The sequence below is a fragment of the Patella vulgata genome, chromosome 9 (assembly GCF_932274485.2).
Source record: "Patella vulgata chromosome 9, xgPatVulg1.2, whole genome shotgun sequence".
Lineage (NCBI taxonomy): Eukaryota > Metazoa > Mollusca > Gastropoda > Patellidae > Patella > Patella vulgata.
This window is the reverse complement of record NC_065887.2, coordinates 43,683,386-43,692,970: the sequence shown is the minus strand read 5'-3', so window position 1 is coordinate 43,692,970 and position 9,585 is coordinate 43,683,386. Positions and strand designations below refer to the sequence as shown.

The 9,585-nt window shown below is 35.3% G+C and overlaps 1 long non-coding RNA gene across 1 annotated transcript; it reads left to right on the top strand.

The window, feature by feature from the left end:
* LOC130014334 (uncharacterized) lies at positions 1-3,225 on the top strand. Its single transcript, XR_008789294.1, has 4 exons — positions 1-153; positions 427-547; positions 1,608-1,676; positions 2,839-3,225. It is a non-coding gene; the product is annotated as an uncharacterized LOC130014334 (long non-coding RNA).
* The last annotated feature ends 6,360 nt before the right edge of the window (positions 3,226-9,585 follow it).

The following is a 9,585-nucleotide window of genomic DNA, read 5'->3' as shown; positions in this document are numbered from 1 at the left end:
TCTGATATTTGGTTTATCTTAGATTTTTAATGCCCTTAATGTATATTGCAAATTTCTCATGAGAGTCCAGTAAAGATAATCTTGTATAACGTGTTTCTATGATAAACTTAGATGTATTGTTGATAGTGGGGTCTAGAGAGTTTACGGATACAGGTGAGTTATGCATCACCACTTTATAGATTTTAATATTTTTTGGTATGACAATAGACAAATGTAAAACGTGCTGTCTTTTTTATTAGTCCATAAACTGATTGCATTTTACAGGATTTTTATTGTAAGTTTGATGAAAAAAATAAATAAAGGGTCAAGAAAGATCTAACTAAACATAAATATAATTTTTTTCTTTAAAAATAGTGACGGCGCCGGTTAAAGTACATAAACTGAGATTAGATGTACAATACTTAATAATCCTTCACTAATTTACAGGATCGTGGGGATATGTTTGTAAGGGACGTATGAAGACGGTGATAGTTGTGGATGAGCAGGACACACAGCATATTATACATGGAGGTATTATTGTACAGACAATTATTATGCAATCGATGAGGTAAGCATTAATATCAATATTTTCTGTATTTCTAAAACAAAGTCGGAAGTGTTATTACTGTAATACAAAATTTCAAACATTATTTATGAGTTTTATTTAGAACATAAAATGTCGTTTAATGTAACACGATGAACCGAAATAGTAGTGGTTATTCATAGGAATTTCACGAATGAGGGTAGCTGATTGTGTTAGACCATTCCATTTCACTTCTTATCTGGAGTTCAAATATATATTTATACGTCTCGAATAATTCACTGTTTTCCTTATTTTAAAACATTAAAAAAAACATACATACTTGTTAATTACAACAGGCGATACGTTTCAAGTCAGTAGCTTGAAGCGTATATATGGTATTAGTGTCAGTGGCCTGTGGCACGAAGTAACAGTATATTGTCGCATACATAATATATTATGTCAACGCTTGGGCGATATAATATATTATGTCAACGCTTGGAACTAGGATGGAGGTGACTAGGCATGAACTTGCAACGATAAATTTAATTGGCGCTTTGATAACCAATGAATGCTTTGGAGACATATTTTGGCGGTATTTTCCATCATGGAATCGGTAAGTTTCGATTGTTTTTTTCTTTTCTGTTTTTTCTCTCTTTTCTGTGTCCTAACCCTAACCCTAACCCTAACCCTAATCCGAAAGAAAAGTGCCCTTTTTTGAAATTCTGACATCACAGGTGCCCTTTTTCTGATAAGGATGCCCTCTTTTATTTACAGGGACACTTTCTATTGTTAAGGGGGTGGACCGGTCCCCATGGTCCAACCCCTGGATCCGCTCTGATGACGCGTACATTCCACTGAGTCTACAGGTCTAATATGCTAACACGCTTGGAGCGTCAACACAATATATTATGTCGCCCAAGCGTTGACATAATATATTATGTATGCGACAATATACTGTTACTTCGTGCCACAAGCCACTGACACTAATACCATATATACGCTTCAAGCTACTGACTTGAAACGTGCAGGGTGATTACAACTTCTCTAGTTCATGTAGGCAACAAGTTTGTCCTTGGCTGTTGATATATAATGGTATATTTTACAGGACCACAACAATGTTAAGACGCCGAATGATCAATATGACGATTACCACTGGTATAGGAGAACAGACAGGGTAGGTATTAATACCAAACTTTACTTATTTCTAAATTATCCCTAAAATTTATAAATAATTCAAATTAAACTCCATGTGATATACTTAATTACATAATATGGTGGCCATTGAATCAAATTATACATATTGACTGTTGAGACATTCCTGGAAATAGAACTTACGCCTTCAAAACTGTGACATTTCAACAACGTATCACTTGGTCACCTTAAAGTTGCAATTTCATATTTTTGAGTTATATTTTTAAAATCTATTAAAATAAAGCCTGAAAATAGATGGTATCTATAAACAGTTCTAACTTGTTAAAGAATAATCCTATTAATTCTATAGGAGCCACGGTGGCTAGGTGGTTAAGACGCTGGCTCACTAGCCTGGAGGTCGGGTGTTCGATCCCTGCATTGGCCGAGAAAGTTCATGTGGATTTTCCGACGTGTTTTCCCCTTATCAGAACGGAGGGCCTGACAAGGACAGCTGTCTAGTCCTTCGGATGAGACGAAAAACCCAGGTCCCGTGTATACATTAGAATGCACGTAAAAGATCCCTTGGCAGTTGGAATTCGATATAAGAGTAGGCGATAGTGCCGCTGCCCGGGCACAATTTCCCGCATAGCACACTGTATGGCGTATGCCCGTCTTCATTAGCCCAGTATAGGAGTAGGACGTTAAACCCCATTTTATTTCTATTAATCCTATAATTCACTATTGCCAGTTGAGAAATTGGCAAAAATATCATTTTCATCTTCAAATTCAAACGTTTGAAGATAACTACTCCATGGTGGAGAATAGAAAACAAGGGAGGTAATTGTGTTATTATTTCCGGTGTAAATGAGTTTTTTTAAGTGTGAGAATGACACCTATGATCGTATAATAGTGAGTTGACAACCTATTGAGCAAAGGACATAGAAATAATTATGTTTTGACTTTCTTAGAAAATATGAAATTGTAACTTTAAGTGTTGAATAGTGGTTCTTAGATGAATTTACTGTATCGGTTTACTTTGAACAAATCATACTTCAGCTGCAAGCTGAGATTTTCTAGTCGCAAAACAATACAGCATGAAATATTAATCCTGTTGTACAGATGGGCAAATTTTCAACTACGTCCTTTTTTAAAACGATATTATTCATATGGACAATTTAATTGTCATAGTTTACCTTTTTTTCCAGCTGTGATTTGGATGGATGTCAAGCGGCAGTTTATGGTACCGGGAACTCGACTGGAAATGGAAGTTGAATAGGGAAATTCTAGATTGGCAATAACAGGTTTATGTTTTTTCTGTATGTATTGTATATATTTTCTAAATTTTCATGGGTCCGTCTGATAGGTACAGTAAAGGACATTCTGTTGACTAGTTTGAAACACATCTTAAAATGGGGACCCCTTGGAAACACTGACTTTTAGTTAGGCTTGAGGTGTAAAACTACTTGAGGGACCGAGTCTGTCTGTTATGTCTAGGGTAACATGTCATAACTTCAACAACAACGATCACACCGAAGATGTTTACCTCTATCGGGAGAAAACACACCGACGACCAGATGGGACGGACAGTTTCTTCATACATACACAAAATAAACACCATAACTTCATCAACAAAGATCACACCGAATATGTTTATCTCTATCGGAGAAAACACCGACTGTCAGATGGGACGGACAGTTTCTTCATACATACACAACATAAACACCATAACTTCAACAACAAAGATCACACTGAAGATGTTTATCTCTATTGGCAGAAAACACACCGACGGTCAGATGGGACGGTCACACAATTATAAGACAGACCATAACTCAAGGGTTATGACATTGTTAATCTTAACAAGATTCTGGATGAAATATATTACAAACTTCTGTCTCGCTTCTACGAAGTTTTCCGTTTTCCGTCGATTCTGGTGTGCACACCCCATTCATTGGACTTCGACGGGGGCAGTTATCTTTGAAGACTTGTAATTGGCCACCCAGTTATCTCTAATAGTTAGTTTACTATTATATCTTATAGCTATATAGGCAGTTCGCTTCGTTTCTCTAGAACATTACATTTGGGCTTGTTTCATCATGTAGAGTTTGAACCGATATCTTCACTAAAAGTCTATCAAATCACTTCTCTATGTAAAGGTGTGTCCAAGACTTGTTAGCAGGTGTTCCTTTACTGTAACATTTTGATTCACAAATTGATGGGGTTCGTTTGCAATTTGGATTTAACTATTGTTATATATCACCAACGGTCATCAATTTATCTAAATAAGCTTGTTATTTCCATCAATTTATCTAAATAAGCTTGTTATTGCCAAACTAGTATTTTTCTAATGAAGTCGTCTACAGATGTCTACTGTTATTATTGTTTATTTATATTATATTCATGATTATTTTTATTTACAATGTAAGGTCAGTAGTGAGTAAACACTTCCAGTTGATCAGAGCACTTGGGAAAATCCTACCTCCCCCTTCCTAAATGGGAGTTAGGGTTGGGTAGCCGGCTCGCAATACTGACCATTGATGTTATGATACTAATTTTTATACATTTTGGAAACATTATTTAATTTTTATGCTCCCATATTTTCAGGCCAAAGGTTAAAATTCTATTTTTCACTTTCTAAACTTGGAACATAAAACTTGATGGGTTTTTAAATGAGGTCAAATAACGATTATTTCAAACTTGGACACCCCAATATGATTTTGTGTTTGGCAGGGAGGGGAGGAAAGGGATGTTATGTCAGACCCATAAGATGTTTTAATTTATATTTATATTTCACTGATATTACTCTTGGGACAATATCATCGACATATGATTTTTCTTTATTATCATAATGATTATCTTATGTTAAATTAATACACATTATAAAGGTTGTTATTTTGTACCCCCATATTAAACATTATTTATGCCTGTAGATCTGTGATGCTACATGTCAAACTTCTAAATTTTCCATTTTTTTAAACTTGGAACAAACCTTTATGGGAATTTGAACGGGGTAAAAATATTTCGAAAGTTTCGGCATACCAAAATGATGTGAGGGTGGTGGGTGGATCGTGACCGCCAGATCGTCATGCTATAGGTCAACATTCTAAATTTTCTTTTTTTTCCTAAACTTGGAACATAAACCTTTATGGGAATTAGAACGGGTCAAAATTATTTCGAAATTTTCGACATACCAACATGTAGTAGTGGGTGCGGGGTGGTTATGTTTTTAGGAGCAACCGCATTTCATAGCTTTTAAAATATTGTTTAATATGGACCAATTGATAATTTATCAGTTAAAAGAGATTATATTATTGTATTGTTTGTTAATTAATTAAATACTGATAGATGTAGTTAAAAATCATTTACAAATAAAATATTTCACCATCACTGTGGTTTGGATCTGATAGGGTGGGAGAACACTAGCCTTGTAATTTTGCTGTGAAATGTTGAACAAGCCGGCGGTAGATGAAAAACTGAGCTGCAGAATAAGCTTGTGAAATCAATGTTCAGGGAAGTGACGATTATCATGGAAGAAACATGATTCTTATTAATTTGAGATAACAATTTCATAGATAACAAGGTTTTAGTTTTGGAGTATAGCACATTTAATGTAAAGAACGAGAGTTGTTTTAACTTGGATCCTTCCAGCTGCAAAGTGTTCCATTTTAATCCACCCGAACTAGGCATATCTCTATATCGGCCCCTCAGATGCCCCTCTGCCCAATTTGTTGCACTATTTCATGGCTGTTCTGATGAAGACATTGTTACATCTATTGCACGAAAAAACGTCGGGTTAATCAACGAAAATTAATGTAAGAGAGAAGTTGTCAGTTCATGACTAACGTGGTTTTGGTTATTCTCATTTGATCATAAGGTCTGTCATTTAAGTCAATGTTGCGGTATCGATTTCCCGCTTGTGTATGACAAGGGGTAGGTTGCCTGTCCAACCTCATGGGTTTTCTACGGGTCATCCGGTTTCCTCCCACTGCTAAAAATCCATAAGCGCAAGCGAATTATTGAAATAAAATTGAACCATGTGTTTGTCTCGAAATGACCTAGTTTGTGTCAAGTGTACTGTTAAACCCCATTTCTCTCTTCCTACTGTTAAAGACCCTATGTGAACGCTCTAATGACAAAACTTATCATCCGATCTGTATGAAATTTTTATGCATTATTTAATTTAGTGAAATGAAGAATCCTATTGAATTTCAGCAATTTCTGTTAATTATGTCTAAGAGTTATGGCCCTTGATCACTTTGAAATATCTTGTGGATGCTCTAGACGAAGAAACCTATTGCTTTTCAATGATTTCGATAATTACTGCCAGAGTTATGGCCCTTGATCACTTTGAAAAATCGTGTGGATACTTTAGAGACCATAGTTATCATAATATATATATATATATATATAATTGTTTCGATTGATCCACAGAGTTTAAGGTCTTGAGACGAACAAGTATATTGATTTTCAATGATTTTGGTAACTTGAACAGCTAAATCCATGGTATTAAATGTTTTGTATACTAAATGTTAGCATGGGTCAAACAAATTCTAATGATTTACTTAATGAGTTAATTGTTACTCTTAATCAGATTTTAGTGTATTATAAATGTTTCATTACCAACATGACTGCCCGGACGATTTAGATGCTGTGGCCGTATGTTTCGTTGCCTAGCAACCTACCTTTGATTTAGCGTGGACGTTCCTTTGTTTACTGAAACCATCGAATCCGGATGCTGAAAACTTTGAGGTGCGATAACTCGATAATGCAACATAGAAAGTTCATAAACTTTGGCATGTTTTTTTTTTTATAAACAATATTTTATTCACAGAAAAGGATGGAGGAACAGGCTAGGCCTATATTACCTCTTTCCTATATGACAGAAAATATATACAAAAAGACTATATAACCATGTTATGATAAAATCAATCTAAATAGTATAAGAATAAAAGAATAAAATGAACAAAAAAAAGGGGGGGGGGGGCCTATGAACATATTTACAATTTCAGGTTTGCCATATTCATATATTTAGCTACTGGATTCATTTTTATTTAAACCTTCCGGAGATGTCTAGAAATCTATGGACTTGTTCAAAGATAATACTTGAAATAATAATATCGTCAGTGCCTTTTAATAATGTCTGTATTGAAATCACGTTTTGGGGTAAGGTAAAAATTGAATGTTTACGTGCATCGCGATGTAGAGGACAGGTTAAAAGGTAATGTTCGGTATCTTCAAAATCATGACCGCAAGCGCATACAGGGCTGTCTGAGATGTGCCTTAAGAACTTATGACCATTTAAGTCACTACAGGAAAAGCGAAGTCGACAATCTAAAATCTGATTTTTTGTTTTTCCTGAACTAAAGTATGATGGCGCTTGTGTGTCAAATTGTTTCAATTTACTTTTAATTATACTGATAGAGGGAGATGATTTTATAAAGTCAGAAAGTCGGTTCCATTCCTTAATCGTAGATGGTATATATGATTTCGAAAATAAAGATGTTCTACAAAAGTACTCTGATAAATTAGATTTGTTACGAGGGTTATAAGGCTTTTCCTGGAATAATGTAAGTTCGTGAAGATATGGTGGTGTACGATGATTCATAATTTTGTAAAAGAGTATAAGTTTATGACGCCTTCGCCTCTCCTGTAGTGTGATAAAACCGGTTTCCTCGTATAAAAGTCTATGGCTGGTCCCCCTAACAGCACCACATATAGTCCTGAGTGCGTCAAGTTGTAATGATTCTAGTTTGTTAGTAAGTTCGTCGGTGCACCCATCCCATATGACATCACAATAGTCGAAATATATGATATGTACAATGTTTTCAAAGAATTTCTATTTAGTCTGTAATTCAGAGAGCGGAGAACGTTTGTAAGCCTAGAACTTTTCGTCAAGATATTGTCGATATGTCTATCAAATTTACAGTCATTTTGAAAAGCCCCAAATGTTTGTGCTCGAATACTTCCTTTATTGCAGTGTGGTCTAGTGAGAATGTTGGCAATATTGAGTCCTTTTTACTAGATACTGTAAGTGTTTCAGTTTTCAGTGGGTTGAATGAGACCAGCCAAGTCTTTGCCCATGTATTGATCTTATCTAGGTCTTCATTAAGGACAGCCACGCATGCAGTCATGGATTCTCAAGTACAAGCTGGTATCATCTGCAAATAATCTAGCATTAGAATTAAGGGTTTCAACGATATCATTTATATAAATACGTATGTTAATATTAGTCATCTGTCGATGTGGACATATAAAAATCGTCGAGCCACCAAAGCTAGTTTAGAAGAATATGTATGTACAGTAAGCCTGCACTAACCCTATTTTATGATATTATTGATATGTTTACGGTAATGTATTTCGAAAATTCAACATAGGCTTCTGAAAGTGTGCAGTCTAGTAGTTGATTCTGTGAAATAAATAACATTTTGCCACCCAGGTTTATTTAGTTGGTTTTGGTGCAGTCTGGACGTAGCCTTTGATTAATAAACCCAACAAGTTTGTCATAAAAACTTTGCAGTGATATCTATGTATGTATGTTCATATTTAGGGGGCAGGGATATGTTTCTGTTTAGATCTCTAATATTACAGTCAATCCAACTGATTTGCAATTTTTCTGTTTGCATATTGTCCAAAGTTTTTCAAAATATAGTTCTTGCAAGTCTGGATATCTCTGTAAAAGATGACTGCCTTTAAAACGTGCCGTCACAGCACGCGGCGTCAATCATTGGCTGAACGGCACGTGCATTGTTTACATAAGACGTTACTGCTTCGGGCAGTATGCTGCCTTTTAGTCATTTTAATACCCATTTATACTAAATAGGAAATAATTTTTACCTACAAATACGTCAAACGTCTTTATTTATTTTTCTAATACATCAAAAAAATGTTTTAGAATTTAATTTGTCGGTTTTTAGTTTTTCTCTCCCTTTCCCTTTTTCCCCCATTCACATGGCGATTTTTTTTGACTTTTTGGTGTAGAATCGAAGAAAAGGGTTTGAAAATATATTTTCTGCCAGGTTTTGGCGAATATTCATGATTTTGAGGCGGAAGGATACAAGGGTTGAGAGGTTGGTTAGGTTGAAATGTAGGTTCCAAATTGCATGTTTTTTTGTCTTTACTTCCAGCTTGTGTATCTCAAGTTTTCCATGGTGAAACCCATACGTGCTTTTGGGCAAGAAGTTGCCACATGTTGCTCCATCTGTGGTAGAAAGCGTTCTACCCAACGAAAATTTGGGAAAAAGTTAGAGCCGGTCTAAGAGACAAGAATTAACATTAAAGTCAATGGGGAAATCATTAGTGATCTGTGGCCATATGAAGGGACGTAACAAAACAGAGTTGTCTCCCTTGTAGCGGGTGCTCCTTTCTAGTCACACAATTTGACATTTATAACGAAATGAAATGAAATGAAATGGGGATTAACGTCCTACTGCTCTGCTCCTAAACTGGGCTAATGAAGACGGGTATACGCCATACAGTGTGCTATGAGACATGTATAACCTAACGTGTTGAATGAAACAGGAACATGATGTTGGGGGGGGGGGGGGTCACATATAATTCAATATTTTAAAATTTTATCCCATTTGTTTTTTTGTTGTTTTTGGGTTTTTTTCAAACTAAACATTCCGGTGTTTAAATATTTTCCAATCTGATTAAAATACGAATCTATATTTCGTTTCGTTTTTTCGAAGGCCTGCAGAAGAGTAAAACGAAATTTTGAACTATAAAAAAACGAAACGAAATAGGAACTGTGTTCTAACCAGATTTAATATTTTCAAAATGAATTCCGGTGATTATCGGTGTTTTTAAGTAATTCAATGTTACTAATCATGCAGAATATAAGTAAACAGGAAGATCTCGCGGGCGAATTCTGATATCTTCAAAGTGAATTCCGGTGTTTATAAGTGAATTCCGGTGTGCTTATGTGTTTCTGGTGAATTCCTGTGATTAATCTACCC